This window comes from Copidosoma floridanum, unplaced genomic scaffold (assembly GCF_036245765.1).
Source record: "Copidosoma floridanum isolate Cflo_tuat_1 unplaced genomic scaffold, Cflo_Japanese_pri ptg000011l, whole genome shotgun sequence".
NCBI classification, from domain to species: Eukaryota; Metazoa; Arthropoda; class Insecta; order Hymenoptera; family Encyrtidae; genus Copidosoma; species Copidosoma floridanum.
This window is the reverse complement of record NW_028321888.1, coordinates 13,164,137-13,182,450: the sequence shown is the minus strand read 5'-3', so window position 1 is coordinate 13,182,450 and position 18,314 is coordinate 13,164,137. Positions and strand designations below refer to the sequence as shown.

The 18,314-nt window shown below is 35.0% G+C and overlaps 1 protein-coding gene across 1 annotated transcript in view; it reads right to left on the bottom strand.

Moving 5' to 3' along the window:
- LOC106643886 (CD151 antigen) overlaps positions 1-18,314 on the bottom strand; it is a 183,610-nt gene that overhangs the window by 66,795 nt on the left and 98,501 nt on the right. The gene's annotated exons all lie outside the window — the stretch shown is intronic.

Sequence of the window (18,314 nt, the reverse complement as noted above, 5' to 3'; positions counted from 1 at the left end):
GAAGACAACTCTGTTCACGTGGCACTAGAGGAGGCAAAAGAGAGTCCATAGGATGCTCGTAGGGCACTGTAATGAATTAAACTTCGCGAGTGAGGCACTTGGCTGCAAGAGATGAGCTATTAGGGATGGCACATAGCTTGGGAGATTCGAGTCATAAATGCACAGTTCGCAGTTGCAGTACAAAGTACCCGTGCGACGCTTGAACGTTCGTAGAGAAATATACATACAGAGCAATACTTGGCAAGAAGTGCGATGGAAAGTTCAAAGGTGCAAATGAATGTGATGGAAGTGTACAGAGAGAGGGAGAAATATGAGTTAAGGAGACTGATGGGGATTTCTGGAGAGAGGGAAATAGGACCCGGATTCTGGAGTGACGAAAGTACGCCTCTACGAAGTTACGACCTGTGTGCATTGGAAGTGGAAGTAAGTCTCTGATGTACGTACGTTTTCAGAGGGAACAAAGTTCCAAAGCTATTTTGGAAATTTGGCTCTCATGATCTTGTTATGGTGTTTGATGTTGGGATTTTTACGTTTAATCTACTTTTACAACGCTTAACATGGTATTCAATATTTTATCAAAGTGATTACAAGTGGCTTTGTGTTTATGGTACTTTGTTTATGTAACTATTCAAAAAGCGTTGCTAGTTCCACTGAAATATTCAGTCTCATGAGCAATCACTACGTGTAATTAAATGAGGTGTTGTCAACCTCCCTGACCCTCCATAGAAACGTTACCTAGTATTATGTTAAACTATTAAAGATAGGATTAACATTTGTGCTACTGTGTATCATTGTTTTTTTTTTTTTAATTTCATCAAAAGTACACGTAAAATATATCAAACCTATGTAGTGATTAATCAAGACGATTTTCTAAACTGAAAAATTTCTATTTAACAGTTATTTTGAGCAGCTGAAGTAAACAAAAATTTTTTTTCATATAAACCGTACATAATTACAAATTCGATAATATTTCACAAAGTGTAGCTCAAATTATTTTAAACCTGGAAGTTCCAAGCGAATCTATAATAATCCAAGTAAAACAATCTCCAACTACGTTCCATCGCAATAATGTGTAATATAAAAAATGCCAGAATTCCAACTAATTAGTTATTCCGAGGGTTCCAGGATGAAAGACCTAATATCATCGTCCTAAATTTTCCTTAAGCTTCATACACGTAGTTCATAAGTGACGTAATTATACACTTTTTACTTCATCTGAGCTCAGATAAGTTGCATACAAAGAGTTGTAAACAAAAAAACTATACTTACAAATTTTTACGCTATATAACTTTACCGGTCACCTTCACGTCTTACAACGAAGTAGGATGTAGTGCAATGTGGGCCAGTACATTTATCTTTTTTCTTTCCACGGCTTTAAGGCTCAACTCAGCATTAAGGGAGGTAAGACGTTGTGCTTATAGGTTATTGTCCGTGGAATAAGTTTGGATTAAGGGTTTTTTGTTATTACTTTGAAATTTATAGATTTATATGTTCGTGTTGTGAATTTATATATATGCTTCATAGAGAATAAGAGTTAATAGGAAAAATAATAAATTCTAAGCTTAACTTCATGTTGCCCACATTATATATGAGGTAATTAACGGAGTTTATCTTAAATGTAAAGATATCTTTGGAAATTCATGCATCTATAATAACTGATATGTTTCTAATACGTTGCGTATTAGAGTGATGCTTGGATATTTAACATAAAAATGCTTCTTGATACTAGTTTGTGTTGCAGTGTGGTAGGACTTATCGTTAAATAGAGCGTTTTTTGAGATATTTACAAGATAGTGCAATCTTTCGGGCTCGGTCTATTGTATTTTATGTGCATTAAATTAAATTTTTTTATTTAATTGAACAACTTTACTCGTAAAAATATAGTTTATGCTGGAAATGATTTTTTTTATGTTGTGTGATAGTGTTTGGATGTATTTCATACAAACCTACAGAATACTTAGTTTATTTAATCAAATAACTATCCAAAATGGGTTTTAAGTTTTTTACTTCTTTGTATACAGAAGATCAATTTTAATGATATATCTTGTTTAAACTTAGTTTTTGATTAACCATACTACACCAAGCAATAATAATTAGAAAAAATACAAATTACAGTATCCAAAACATCAATTTTCGTCAATAACTAAAGTATGTAGTAGATAACAATAGAAAAAAAAATAAAAACAAACTCGATTATTGAACCACTTATTCTTTGTAGAGCAGAAAACGTTATATGGTGATATGCAGTCGTTTATCCAGAAAACTGTAGTAAAATTATTACAAAATCTTTACTTTCTTGGCAACATCGAAAAATTTAAAAAATAAAAACTTACATCTCTCGACTTATAAGTATAAAATTCCCTTATAACCAAGATGAAATCACAAAACAATCAATATTTTAGGTGTGCAAATTTCTAGTTGCAGCTTACATGACTAAAAACGTAATTAATTAAACTATAATTAAATATCAAATAATTCTAACTTCACACTTTATTGCAAATAAAAAAAAAGATTAAAGGAATCTCTAAAAGATACTTTAGATCCAGAACAAGAACATCTAGTCCCGGATATTCCTGTAAATTATCTTTCGCTTCTGTTAATAGTAGCTTTTTACCCAAGTATTTTTACTCTAGGGCATTTTTTGCTCTTGATAATCGACGAAAATTTCTTCAAGAAAGTTTTGCAGCAAAAATGTATGCCATGCACGTACATAGACAAGCAGCAGTTGCAGCAAATGGAATTACTTTTCTGCTTGAATAAGAAAAAAGTCAGAAGCCGCCGTCATAATAACGAGCAAAGGAACAAGACAGTGTTGGCTGCAACCAAACTTCGGCGCAATTATTAGAGGTATTTTCGAGCTAGTTGAAATAACATTAATTTTTAAAATGTAGTACATTATGTCTACTAAATTTAGTTGTTTTATTTAACAATTTAATGGTGAAAAAACATGTTTGAAGCAAAACATGGGATAATATATTTTAAGAGAGCAATGTTTATTAAGAGTCTGTAAAAAAGTGATGCAACCCTTTTTCTTTGTGGTCTTATCTTATAAAATATAATTTACAGTTTTTGGTACAAAAAAATTTTTTTCGAAACAGTAATTGAAAAAATACACAGCCCAAAGAGTGCTACACATTTGCAGATAATTTTGCAACGCACAGCACTTAAAAAAAAATTTCCATACTCGAGTCTGGTTGTAGCAGTAAAATTTACAGCCCCTAATATTAAAAAAAAAATACATTACTATGCATGAAACTTGCAAGTCCAATATAATATGAGAATTTTCCCACCAAAGTATAAAGCATCTAAACAGGCAAGACCCTTTTTTGTAAATAAAAAAAAATGCAGACCCACACAATCAATCACAAATCCTTGTTTCTCCGAGTGCGAAAATAAACGCACGAAAAAGAGAGCCAGAGAGTTACAACAATAGCAATGGCACGCGAAGCCCTACGGAAGCAGCAGCAGTAAGAAGGTCTCGCAGAGAGGGGCCCATAATTCACTCTCACCTCAACTGTCCTCCTACCTCCCTCACCTTCAGCACCTTTCGCATCCAACTCAGCCACCGTCCTCCCCCTCTATTCTACTTATCCCGTGCAACACATCCACATACACAGCCACGTCATAGCCGTGCTCGTTGTAAAACGATTACGCGCAACTGTCTCTGGTAAACGAGCCCTGCGCAACGCACCAGGAAACTCTGTAGCTAAATCTCCGTGGCGCGCCTCTCACGAGGTATCAAATTTTGTTGCCGCGGCACGCCTTCTGCATCGTTAACACCTTTCTCTACGCCTCGTTTGCCCCAGCTCCACTGGAATTATGCCTGCCGGACTATTTTTCACGCATTACCACCACTGGCAAGCCCAGAGCTGCATTTTTTTTTTTTTTTCCTATGCGTTTCGGACTTTCAAGTATGATGGAAGGGGTGTTGTTTTGGTAGGAGGTTTCAGCTTTTTTATTGGGCTTGCAATTGTCTAGATGTTAACTCGGTTTTTTTTGGCTGTGGTTCACTCACTCCAGATACTCGCTATTAGGTGGTAGATTGTCTACTAATCATCAGCAGCTAGTGATGCATCCTGTGTTTGGAGCTTTTGACTTAAATAAACTGAATACAAGTTTTTTCAATCGATAAGTTCGGAGATCCCAGTTTCTACTCATAAAAGATGATAGCAAACTGATTGTAAACAGGTTTCGACGCCAGACCATCGTATGGATACTTTAAGGAGGTTGACTAACTTGAGCAATTGACGGTCAGTTTTTAACTAAAATTCGTGCAGGGTTTCAAAAATGTATAAAACAAATTCATGCATAGTTTCAACAACTCTGGAGCATATGAAACAAGAAATTAATGAAACAAATTTAGTGAATTTTACATGCGTTCTTATGCAAGATAGTCAAAAGCGACTCTTATTATAAAAAATTTTAACACAATAAACAGTCAGATTTTGTCAAACTGTAGTTATTATTGAATAATTTGGAGTGTAAATATAACTCAATGTTAAATTACAGGACGTGTGCACGCATTTCTAACCTAAAAAAGACACAAAGTCTGACATTCCTCTCGCACCCTCCTCCAAAGATAGTCAACCTTCTTAAAGTGGTTCTTTCATGAAATGATTATGAACAGAATGGTATGAAATCTTAAGGAATCGTTTAAGTTACAATACACTATCCCTCAAAATTTCAGAGTAGGATGACGAATATAAATGCAGGAAAATGATAAATGAAAATTAAATTCTAAACATACGCTCTTATGGCAACTAAGCATTTTTTTACTGAAAGTTGTAGCCTAGTTATTTATTTATTGAACATAATTAAGTAAAAAACTGGCACAATAAAGCTTATGCATTTCCTAAAATACTGCTATCTCGAAATACATGTGTTCACGGACTTAATCAAAAGATATTAAAAGAAACACAGGCATACATTTTCGTTTCCTATGTTGAAAGCACAGGTTAACATCCACTGCTGGTATTTTGAGGTTAACCGTGAATTTGAGATAATCATTCCTACGAACTTTTATATCGTATATTATGATCTAAAATTTTAAATCAGTACTTAATTTGCCTCAATAAACAATATTAACAAATAATCTTTTAAAAATTAAGCAGCATTATTAAATATCACTATTACGTAATTACACTATAACTACAAACACCTGGATAGTTATTCGTGGAAGATTATGTAAAATTATATAGCTAATCCTCGTTTCGTTTAGTTGATTAAAGTATGAAGTAAAGGTCAAACAATTGCTTTTTTGTTCGCCTTGAAAAACTCTAACATCCATGTAATTGGAAAAAGTACGTGCCAAAGTTTTAAAAATTGGAGATTTCTGTCAATATCATGGTTTCATTTTATATGTAAATTACGTGTACAAGGTCTTAAGCACTAATATTCAGTAGAAAATATTTGAGAAACAACTTGGTGAAAAAACATCATCCTATAGCACGTAATTTAGTCAATTTTTTGTACTATTCTTCTGTTATGAGCAACCAATTGATACATTAAAGAGCTTAAAATATTTTGTGAACATCAACTTATCTTTCCTGTCATTGTCTTTCTAGATCTGAATGATGGTTTTAGTTTCAGCTTATGACACTTGCTTCACAAAATTGTAACCCACTTATGTTTACAGCAGAACAGATTCATCGCTATGCAAATAGTAATGAGGTACCGACAGTATTATTTTTAAAATCGAGGTCTGTTCATATTTTGTGTTCTCTGCCTGTCTAATAGCGACGGCTTACAATAATGCTTTTCTTTTTCATACTCTGCGTAGAAAAATTCAAAACATTATACGAATGACCTTCTGTTTAGTTCTAAATGTACCTAGTTTTTATTTGTTTGTCTTGCATAAATTACAAAAGATATTTTTAGTACAGATCCAAGTCCCATTGTTATTCCGTAAACAATGAAGTTTTAATTAGCAAGCCATCCAAATTCCAAAGTATTTTTAAGAAACGGGAAAAAACCCTCCTTGCCGATGCAGCGGTTTGTTCCCTCCTTCAGCGCCGAGCCCCGTTGTTTTCTCTCAAAACAACATTACAAGGGTCACGTTATCCGCGAAGCACAAAAAAAAATGTCTACAGAAACAAAGCCTCCCACGTTTCAACAGGATCTCAAATGTTTATTCGTTTCGCAAGCCGAGCAGCTCTGACCCATGAGATACGTGCCACGCCACGGGTGCGTGTATACACGAGTTTGGATACTCATGCGGGAGCCTAGACCAACGCAAACACACCTTGTGGCTATGTGCACAATCCGGCTCGGCCACCTACGTTTACGGCTGCAGCCGAGTTGCGTGACGTCGCTTTCGAAAACCAGAAATATATAGATACACGTAAAGATATTTCATTTATAAAACATGAGACGTGCCCCAATAGCCATGACATTCCACTGATCCGAAATATCGCTGCTTCAACTCGGGTGATTTTTGTTTTTATGCACTTTTACGCGAAATCTCTGCTTTGCTATCACTTGTATAGGGAGAAACCTACCAGAACAGACAAGTCTGGAAACAACACTAGGTACATCAGCTTTAAGATTGTAGAAACGCGGTGCAAGAATTTTTTCTAATGACAGAGAAGGAGTCAGAACAGAGAGCTTTGAAACATTCAAACCACATAATCGGCGTAGATTTTTTTTGTGTGTTCTATGCATAAGTATTGCTGCTGTGAAATTACGTGGTCATCACGTCCTTTCGCTACAGAGCTTACGCGCGCATTTTTTCAGCGTTCAAAAGATGAAAGAAAGAATCGCTCATTTTGATTGCGTTGGCTTGCCAGTGGAGCTCTGCCTTGAAGAGTATTTGTAGAGGGTGATTTTCAGTACCACATCAAAGAGGCGAATCGTTGTTTGCTAAGTCGTGGGCTACGACTACATCCATGTTGCGAATAAATATGAATATCTACAAGGTGAAACTAAAATGGTTCTTGACACAACATGGTATAATGTTCTAGTGCTATTGTCCAACACTTTTAAGATGAAATTTACACTTGAAGCGTAACAAGTGCCATTGAGCTTAAAGGATTATATATTCGTACACATAGAAATCGATATAAGCACGAAAGTTTTGATTTTCGCTTTTTCATGTTCAAGTGAAAAATTTGTTCAAAGACCTACTGGTTTTGAATACTATATTCATATATTAAATCCTTTTTATTATTAATTTTATTGAAATTTTTAATAATTTCTGCTCAAATCAACTACAAGAACTACAAGGGGTTAATTTCGCACTGTGGGCTAGTAATGAGCAACAAAAGCTCTAGACCTTACAACAAATCACCTCGTAAACTCAGTCATAAAACTGGTATTCTACTGGTTTACTGATAAGTCCAATAGATGAGAGTTGACATAAGGCTTTTGACTTGTATCGGTCATCACTGGTGTTAAAAGAATTAGATTTTTAGTATTTGTACATTTTCATGCTTTTCTTGGGCATTTCTCGTAATACAAATGTAAATACTTCAACATCTCAAATGCTGCTTGTTAATTGTATCCTTGCAATATCATTATATAAACAAAAGCCATATCCGTAACAGTTTGAGGCACTTGTAGCAGAAATTCACCATCAAGGCATCAAAGACTGCTTATTCAACGCGGAGAAGAGGAAAAAAAGAGAACTGTTTATAAAATTTGTCTATACGTGACTTAGACGCAATTGACTCAACTTATGAACTTAAACACGCAGCAAGTAAAGTTCGAAAAAAAAATACTACACTTTAAACAGATGTAAATGGACGCTGTATTATATGACTATGGTGTGCGTAAGTACCGATTGAAAGAATTACATCGAGATTCGAGATACATGTACATTGGAGCTTTATAAATATGTATATTACGTGTGACTACATACATAGTGTGCATATCTACCGTACGTACATGCATAATTATATGCACAGCTTACCGAGCAATTAGAGTGAGACTCTCTTCTGTGGTTCACATCAATAACACCCACTGACCTCGCGACTTATCTTTATCTCAATGCACTCCTGTGTCTCTTCTTCTCTTCCCTTTCAGATATAATGTAGTGTACTCATACTTCTGGATTTGATACACATACAATATACCTATCCTAATATTATGTGGCTTAAAATGAAAGTCATAAGAACACTGTTGGCTCAATATGTAGCATGCCATATATTCTGCAAGACACGTATTTAAAATATTAGTACACCTTTAATACGTGCTCCTAGTCTCCTAGAGTCGACAAGTATCGGTAGGTGCGTACAAATGTATGATTACATATTACAGATCTTCTAAGAACCTACGAAAAAAATTTCTTACACACATTAGATACACATTCGTCCCTCAGTATTTGCGAGTCTGTTTGCACTATTATTGGTTAAAACACTCTTATAGTAAGAAAACACTCGACTATGTCAATTCTGCAGTACCTGAATAATGTGTACAATACATACACTTACTTTAAAAAAAATCCATTTATAATTTATCGTATATTCAGCGTCTTGGTTGTTCTAATATTAATTGACAAACAAAATTACTGTGAAAACCTAATTAAACATATTACTGTAACGCCAAATTCTTTTGAGTAGGACATACATGGTGGACATATTCATTCGCTCTTTATATTTAAACAAATTTCAGGTGATGAAGTAGTCTGATATTTTTTAAATCCCCTTTTCTGATCCTCAAGTTATCAAATACAATCATCATTGTAACTACCATTTGACAGAGTATACTGACGTACAAAATATGCTGTAAGATGAATTGTACTAACTTCTATTGATGTATCGATTATCATAACATTCAAATCATTGTTGTCTTTTATTTCACTCCACTGTCACTAAACATCACGTACGGATGTATCAAACATTTTCTTTGTCAGCTATTATGGCAAATCATCCAGTTATTTATTTTCTTTTAGAAGTAAATGGATCAAACACAATTGAGCTAAAAACAATTATTTTGGAACGAAATCGTAGTAGCTAACATTGAGGATTCTAAGTCAATCTCGAACACCAATTAAAGTTGCATAGCAATCATTCCCTCGTCAAGTTGAGTAAAGCCTGGATGAAAAATGAGATTGTCTTCACTTCCTGTCACGAAAATCTTTCGAAGGATCGTGAAACATGGAAATTTTAGTACACCCATCTCCTGAAGTGCCAGCTCAACTATATTCTCCTTCCCAACCAAGATATAAGGGGTCTCAGAAAATCTGCACTAAAAAGAATACAATCCGATGATAAATCTCAGTCCAATCAGCTAGCTCCTGCTACCACTGACTACCAGTTAATGCTTCTCACTGCCTCCCCGAACTATAAATGTAGAGAGAGAAACTACATTACGTGATCCTGCGCTAGTAGGGGCATTTCTAAATGTAGCTAGATAGCTACACCACCGAGAACAGGAGTAATAGAGAGAGAGGAGAGGATCTCTCAAGGGCTTAATCCAGTTACCTGGGCAACGCCTCGGAAAAGGAGAGCTCACGCGAGCTCGAGTGGAAAAAATAAGCGCGTGGAGGTTGGAAGAGCTGCTGGGGGAGCGGAATTGAAATAAAGAGATAGACAGAGTATGCGGGAAATAAAAAAAAGTACGGTGAACGGAGAAGGGGGCGAAGAGTTGGTCTTGTCTTATGGGATAATGGGGGATGAGGATGTTCTGTGGCGGGAAAAAGGGAGAAAGGAAGAAGAACGTGGTGAAGGAAAATCGAGGATATCGTACGAGGAGGAGTCGAGGGAATTCCACGATCACGGGAGTATCCACGCGAGAGCTAGGTACTTTTTCTCTTTGACAATGTATGGAAATTCGATGAATCCAGTTGTGTTTCTATTTAAATTTTTTCCTCCAATTTCTCTGATGGAGAAAATACAACTGCTACCCTTTTATTTCTTGATATTGGACAATATAATCTACAGTTCAATTAAAATAAAATATATATACCTCCACATGTGACACAACTAGTCTTGGATATTATATTTTAGGGACCTTACTCATTGTGCCTCTGTTTCATTAAGTTTTCTCTGTCTTCCATTTAAGTTCATTCAGCATTATGATTAAATGTTCCTTAAAATGTGTAAGATTGAAAATTTTGTTTTCTGGTAAGATAGCAGGTATCATAAATGAAATAAATATTTTGCTAAGGTATCAATCACATTTTTAATATTCAGAACACATAACACAACCAAGAATATGCCAGACATACACAAACATATACCAGGGCATTGATAGCTATGCAAAGTCTTTTGGCGTTAATAATAGACGCACTGCGCACGAAACTGTAAGACGAGAGTGCAGAGGGAAGAAACAGAATAGTATGCGAAGTCAACTGTTTAAAGTTGAATCAGTCAAATTTTACTGCGAATCAGTAAAGTGTCATCTACTTATCACAATAAGTAAATGACTTTTAACTTATAATTAGTCAATATTGACGTACTCAACTGGTCTAACTTTAGAGAAAGAGGAGGATGAGAAAATCCTTCGGTAAATAAGGAAAATGGAGCACACGGGAACAGGTTGCGTATACGGTAGGTTCCAAGCTCGTGCTTGGATTCTTTTCCAGCCAGAATCCCTAGCACATGGAAAATTCTATTCGACGACCTTGACGGCGTACAAAACCGGGTGGGGCGCTACATCGACGGCGAAACGGAGATAAGCTTCAGCCGTGCCGACAAAACGGATAGAACGCACTCTTGGCAATACAATCTCGTTTCATTCTAGCGAGTAGGAAAGAAAAAAAGGGAGATAGCTGCGCTCCAGTCTGGCATCTCTAAGCTGTAATATGCTAAATTATCTCCTGGTATGAAGAATGTCCTTCTTGTAAATCTGGTTTTGATCTCTATAACCTACATAACTGGACCGCAATACTTGCGTTGCATAAATTACTGTATACGTTTACGAAGTAAAACGAAAATGTAAATTTTTGTTGTTTTCAGTTGGCACAGACTTATGCAGGAAGGCTTTTGTCTAATAATTTTATGAATTTGTTCCAAAAGGCTATTGTTTGTTACAACCTACTACTACACAAAGTCGTCCATTTTCCAAAACATTAGCTTCAAATTAATATGGTGTTTGTTTTTCATCAAGTAATTGCATATTTTCCAAGGGTTTTGATGCTCTTCAAACTATTGGGGATTGAAAATGAGTGAAAAGGTAATTTCCAAAAAGCAACTCCTACCCGTCTGTCAGTAGACATCGTTTGCAAAATGAAAGAGAATAAGAGTAAAATGAAATTGAGTGAACAGGAGTGTCTAATCATCTCTTATTAATTATTCTACAATGAAGTATATTTTTACACATGTTATAACAAACTGTACTCCTGCAAGAAGTATCTTTTAAACAATCAAATCATTATTGTAATTTGGTATTCTGTCATTTTTTTGGCGTTCGATCTTTTTAATTAAATTGTTAAACCAGCAAACCTCTTCCACTCGTTGTATATAAAATTAGTTTCCAATAGCACAAATTTTTTTTTCTATTAAGAAACCATGTTCAAACTTGTACTTCCACTATGTAGTTCATGCTCTTTGGGTCATGTTATAAATAAAATAGAAGCAAGTAAACGACCTCTTACCCTCTGCTTTAGCTTTAGGTATCAAGTAATATTGTTACACTTTTTAATTACAGAAAAGCGAGCACACAAATAGAAATATGTCGAAAATGTGACAAGAGGCTCTTGTACCTACTACCATTCCAATTTTCATAAAAGGTTCTCCGTACCGCTATATTGTACGTTTATTTGTACTAATTACATATAACATCCACTTATCATTTATTTCTTGTTCTACAGCCAGTTCAAAAAAAAAATAACCACAACTTCCCTGTCCACCATTCGTGTCAATATTAAATGTCATGACTAAAAAGTAACTCAGCAAAACTATCATTCAACGCGTTTGAAAAAATAAGTACACCTCAAACGACTCCGTCGAGGCACCAGCAGCACAACACGCTACGAAATTCCATCCCGATTCATTGCTCTCAAAGTGCAACGCACGCGAGCGCAAATCAAGGCAAACCCATGCTTTCGCCTATAAGTACACGAAACGCAAGCACGGTTGCTTGACTTATTGGAGGTATACAACCGCGGGCCCCGTAACCCTTGGGCTGTAGCCGAATATAATGTTCTTCCTCGAAGAAACGCGGGTATCCACGCCACGAGCTGGTGAATTTATTATAACCACGAGGCTTGCCCTTACGTGTTCCATACGATTTATACCATCTCTCTCTCTCTCTCTCTCTCTCGTTGGCGATGCAGTTCGTATCGTCTGATAGTACACGCGCGGACGTACGGTTTCATGCGCGAAACCATTGCTAATACCCGACGCGTCTATAGCTGCTTGGAAATCAGCAACATGAATCTCTCGTATACGAAGGATTGTCTTACGCTCCGCAACGCTTGGGCCGAGTTGGTTACGGTTAACCGCGAGATATCCCTTTGGACGGGCATGCAAAGTTATGTTACTGACTTTTTCTCCTTTTTTTTTTTTTCTTCGTAAAATAAGCTAACGCTTGCGTGTAACTGAGAGATGATTTAACAGCAGTTGTAAGTTGGTGGTCGCTGTAGCGATGGATACGCTACGTGTTCGTGCGAACTTGGTATGGAAAACTTACGGTGCTGATCCATGTGACACTAGATGGACTGTTGCGTAAAACAAAAAACCCACAACTGTCCCTAAATAGGGCACATTTCATCACTTTTTATACCATCACTGGCCGAAACAAATTGGAACAAATAGCAGTATGAATATTAAAAATTTCAATAAATTTGCTCACAACCAAAATTTGTTTTATAATAAGAAATTAATGCAGTTCAACTGAATATAATGTATGTATACACCAAAAAGCTACGTTCAAACAACAATGTCCGTCAACGACCGCGTGACGTCAGTGTTGTACCAGTCTATTCGACGTCGCGATTGCAACTACACGGTTATCGTTGCACGGATGTGCTCTTCATTCGCATTTATGAGCTAAGCTCCCGCCTACCACAGCCATCGCTCCTTTTCACCGACGCGACCCCTCATTAACTCTCTGCTCACCAAGTGTCTACGAGTGTCGGGAGATGTGTTTCAGCTTCCCTATGTGTACCAACTGTATACACTGGACAGTTGTCGAAACGTTTCCGTGAGGTTGCACTGTAGAATTGTTGAAGGTGTGACTAAACCAAGATGTACTTAGATGTCATCATGTGAGTGGAATAAACAGAGTATCGTAACTTTTGGTGGAAAAAGCATTTTCGCAAAATTATAATTGTCGTTGAAACAACTGCACCGTCATATCATAACACAAATGAAAACGAATATTGACCGATGACGAAATTAAATTTTTTTTTTATTGTCATAAGCGTACAAACGAATCATGTTGAAGCGTCTTGTTAGACGAAACTTTTTACTTTTATATTAAAATGTTCTTTTTAAGCTATGAGAAAACTGAGTTTCCCTATGTCCCCGTTCAAAAGTATGTACGTTGATGTAAATGTGTTGCAAGTATACTAATAGTCCATGGCCCGAAGGGGTTTTCAATCTTATATTTTTCAGTAGAGAAAAAATTGGTCATTCCCCTACAGAATTTCCCCGAGATTTTTTCAAATCAAAATAAGGCTTCATTTATTTATTTAACAATTTATAAAAAAATTCTAATTTCTTATTTAGTTTTTTGCTTACATCTCCGTTTCTTTTGCTCGTAAAGAAATTTTTCGATCGTCAATCTCTTCGTCATCAAATTTTCTACAAAATAGATACTTTTGCAAATCTATTAGTTATTGTTAATAACACGTTAATGGCAAGAAAGTACGAAAAAAAAATTTTTATACCGAAAAAGTTTCAATCGACGTCAAAAAAAGCCTATCATGTTCAGTTACACAACAAGAAGTTATTTGCAAAATAATTTTTTATTTTCTGTCAGTTAAATTTTCAGAGTGAAACCTTAAATTGTTGTTACGAACGATATTGTTTATGGTATGACCTTTAATTCCCGTTAAAACTGCAACTTTTGACACAGAGTTAATACCACCATACGTATTTATTTCGAGAGCAAATGCAGTACGTCGAACATCGGCGTACTTCAATATTAACCAACGAGGAACGCAAGTAACAACGCAATGGCATTTGCATGGATTTCCCAATATCATTCGCATTCTCAAATATCGTCGTGGCCGATCAAAAATGTGAACTCAATAGAGTAGGATAGGAGGAAAACTCCGAACAAAATTCGTACTGATTAGCCTATTCAATTTGCGATAGCATCAGAGGAAGGGGTATAGGGAGAATTCGAAGCAAACATGGATACATGGGTTGCATCGTCGAATTCGGCTGTGCAAAAATGTTTTCCCCTACATGCGGGCAATACACAACCCAATAATGCAGTCCATTGTGTACCGCTACGAGACAATAAAAACTTTACTAAAACGAACAACGCGAACATGGCAACGTCGACGTCAGATACCAGTATTGGCAGCAGCTACCGTGAGGTCCCGTATTACGCGTGCATGCACTCGATGCTGTTTGATGCTGTGCGAAAATGGTTATACATACGTGCATAAACGTCGAACATCACTGGGTGCAAGGTATGTACGTACACACATATACGTCCAATGGTACGTGTTGGGAGAATCAGTGGTTGCGACTTAATTAGATCCAAAAGTAAGATAATCCTCAGTGCGTGGTACACACCAGCCGTCCAAAGCATCCCGTGTGCGGCTGATGTATGGAGCTGCGGGAGATGTATGACGATGATGATGCTACTGCTGTTGAGCGCGGCTGACCGATGATGAGAGACGGAGGTGTATCGTGATGGGAGAAGCTTGGAAATAACACGATGACCGCAGGTGCAGTAGTTGGATCAGGGCAGGGAAGAGATGATATTATATACGTGGCTGGGTTTACTGGGAGCGCGAAATTACTGGCTTTCAGCAAGTGCGCGTGTAATACGAGGGGGAGAAGAGAAAAAAGAACGGAAGGGAGATGACGACGTTTCGAGGTGTTTCAAGCTGGTGCCGCTCAACGGTGCGAGGAGGCGTTTAATCTCGCGTGAAGTTGCTCCTTCCCGTGGGTGCATGCGCGTGTACACGGGGTGAAATTTGTAACCTGGCAAAGTTTTGCGGATACTGTGCGTGACGCTCAAGTGATTTTCACCCCCAAACTTCGTTGCTTGCCACAATGCCTGACTCTCTGATTGTAAGCTGCTTTTGGAAGTTTACTCAGCCACCCAGTTTTACAATATCTTTCGGTGTACCAAAACAATTTTTAGCGCTACCTCAAGCTTGGTTCGTTTGATTAAATTTTAATTATCTCACGTGGTACGTGAGATTTTTTAGAACGAAGTTCTTTATGTCACGTGCTTGGGGGGGCTGGAATTTTAAAAACGACAGATTTCCATAAAACGGAAGTCGCTTACAAGAAGTCTCTTCCTCCTAAAAAAACAATTTTTTTTCTGAATAATAAATTTAAAAAAACAAAAAATTTAATTAGCATAAATATGGTTACGTAGATTCAATTGAATAAGGCGCGTTATAACGCATTAAATATTAGTATTTTATGCATTTGATGTATAAAATACCAACCAATTTATTCAACCCTGATGTTTTTTTGGCATTAAAATAATGCTAATGATTACTATTATAAATAAATTATTTGATTAATAAATTATTAAAATCAACATGTACAATAGAGTTGCAGAACGTACCAATGGCTTTTAACGGCGCTAATTTCGAAGTTGACAGAAAAATTATGTTACAATGTCACATAATTATGTAAATATAGTAATTTGTTAAGCCAATAATATAAAAAATAACTAAAAAATAAAATCAAAAAAAGGAAATGAAATCAGAAAAAAAATTAAAAAATGAAATGAAAAAAAAAAAAAAAAAAAAGGAAATGAAATAAAAATACAGGAAACACAATTTTTAAAAATGAAAAAAACGAAATGCATAAAAAAAAAATATTAAAGAAAAAATAATAATGAAATGAAGTATGAAAAAAACAATAAAATGAAATTAAAAAAGACATGAAAAAATACAATGTAATGAAAAAAAAAAAAAAAAAAAATGAAATAAAAAAGGGAATGAATAAAAGAAAATTAAATAGGAAAATAAAATAAAAAAGTAATGAAATGAAATATGAAATAATAATGAAATGAAATATGAAAAAAAATAAAACAACTCACGAAGTTCAACTATCGTCAGTACTGAGCTAAATTTACTTATTTTTTTAAATTCGTTTTTCAAGTTTTTGTTTTAGTGAACTACATAAATGCAGTACTTATTTTTATAGAGCTTTGTTCTTCCTATGGGTCTCGTGACCCCCTTGTTACCTGAGAAGTTGTGTGTCTTTATACTCATCTCATGTTTAAAGAACTTTGTTCTTACCGTGGTTCCCATGACATATTTCAACCCCCTGGTTTGTTTCTTTTAATTTTTTTTTTTTTTTTTTTTTTCACTTCTTGTTTTATTTTTTTTTTTTTATAAAAAACCGGATCCGGGAAGTGAATTTCTTCTTTTTACATGGAACAAAGTGTGCTAAAAAATGTATTTTGCTTGCTTTGTGTATTTCATAAGCGGTCCAACTGTAAACGTTGGTTGGGCTCTAAAAGAAAAATCGAGTGAGATGAAAATAAACAAGAAGCACAAACGTTATCTTTCCGATGGACTGAGAACATTTCAACATGATGAAAACAAAAATTTGTGGTGGATGGTTCATTCGCACTTTATTAAGTTACGTGATTGTGATGTGTTAATGATTTTATAGAAAAGAATAACGATCCGGAAATAAATGTCTTTAAAGAAATTATGTAAAATTTACTTTGTTTTTATTGCAGAACATTTGATCTAATATTATTCTTACTGATAATGTTCTTAAAAACTAGTTTTTCCTCGAAAATGTTTAAGAAAGTCTTTTAAAGGCAATTCAAAAATGTTAATTGCAGAAAAAATATTTTTATTAAACAAAAATACTTTTTTATAACATGTTTCCACTGAAGCTCTTGCAACTTAAATTCGTCAGTTTTTTTTATGCCCAACTGCCGTGATACGACAAACGTAGATCCACGATATTACCTGTTGTAACCTCATCTATGTACAATATTTTTATCATGTTTAGCTGGACGTTTGTACCACTTACTTGACAAATATAACGAAAAAATTACTAATCGACAAATTTAGCTTTTGATGGAAAAATGTCACCATTTAAAAATTTACTTTCTTATGCTACACACATGTACTATGTTTTATCTAATCTTTTGTAGGCTACAAAAAGAAGATATCATATATAGCATAGCACAGCTACGTTTAATAATTTAAAATACAATTCACGCAAAGTGACAAAGAATAGCTAAGGTCATATCGTATTTTTGTGACTCAACATTTTTTGTATCAAGTAATATAAAAAAGGTACTCCGCTATATTTTGGATATTATCAATTAAGTATATGAGTGAGAAGTCAATTGATATGCATTTGTTAATTAAAAAAAGTAATAAGATATCAATCAGCCTTTATTGTAACTTTAGGATAGTATTTGAGAATCAGTCAACAGTAGGGCATCGTTTAAATCAGTCAGTTCTTTATCATTGAAAAAAAACTATATATGATAGTTATCGGTTTTCAGTACATTATTTCATATTTATAGTATAATAATTCGTATAGAATGTTTTTTACTAGAAAAATCGGCAAAAGCAGTAATAAAAAAGAAATTGATTTTCTATAATGTAATTACTCTCCACTTCCCATAACTCTTACGGCTACGATGTTTGCTAAATTAATGTCAAGTGTAGGAACCAAATTGTCAACGATTTCTTTGATAAGGTTATTTTACTTTTATAATCGAATGCTGGGGACCATAAGCTTCAAAGAAATCCCAATAAAAAATAATAATTCATAACGCTGGTCTTTTCGTTTTTCTTACACTGGGATGGCCTACAGTATTTGTTTATTGGCATTCCTACTTATTAATAATCATTTTAAAGTACAAAATACATTAAGTTATTTAGCTCAGGATGCAACTTTGATCACGAAAGCTTACGTTATCATTGGGCATACATTCCAAATTTTGGCAGAAAATTTTATTAAAATTCGATCAATTGTGAAACAAAAGACAACTATCACTATTTTCGAAAAACTAAATTTAGTAAAAGAATCAGAAGACGCATCAAAAAGTTATTTAAAAAATAATAAATTGACGTCACCATATGTAAGACGTATCTGTGTTCCACTAATATGGTATATTTTACAAGTATTTCAAATGATACAAAGTACAAAGCGAATAAATAAACTTCATCGATGGAGCTTATTATTAACTACTTTAAAATATAACCTACATAGTATGATAGTAGATGCAATCGTGTTACAGTATATAATTTTTTG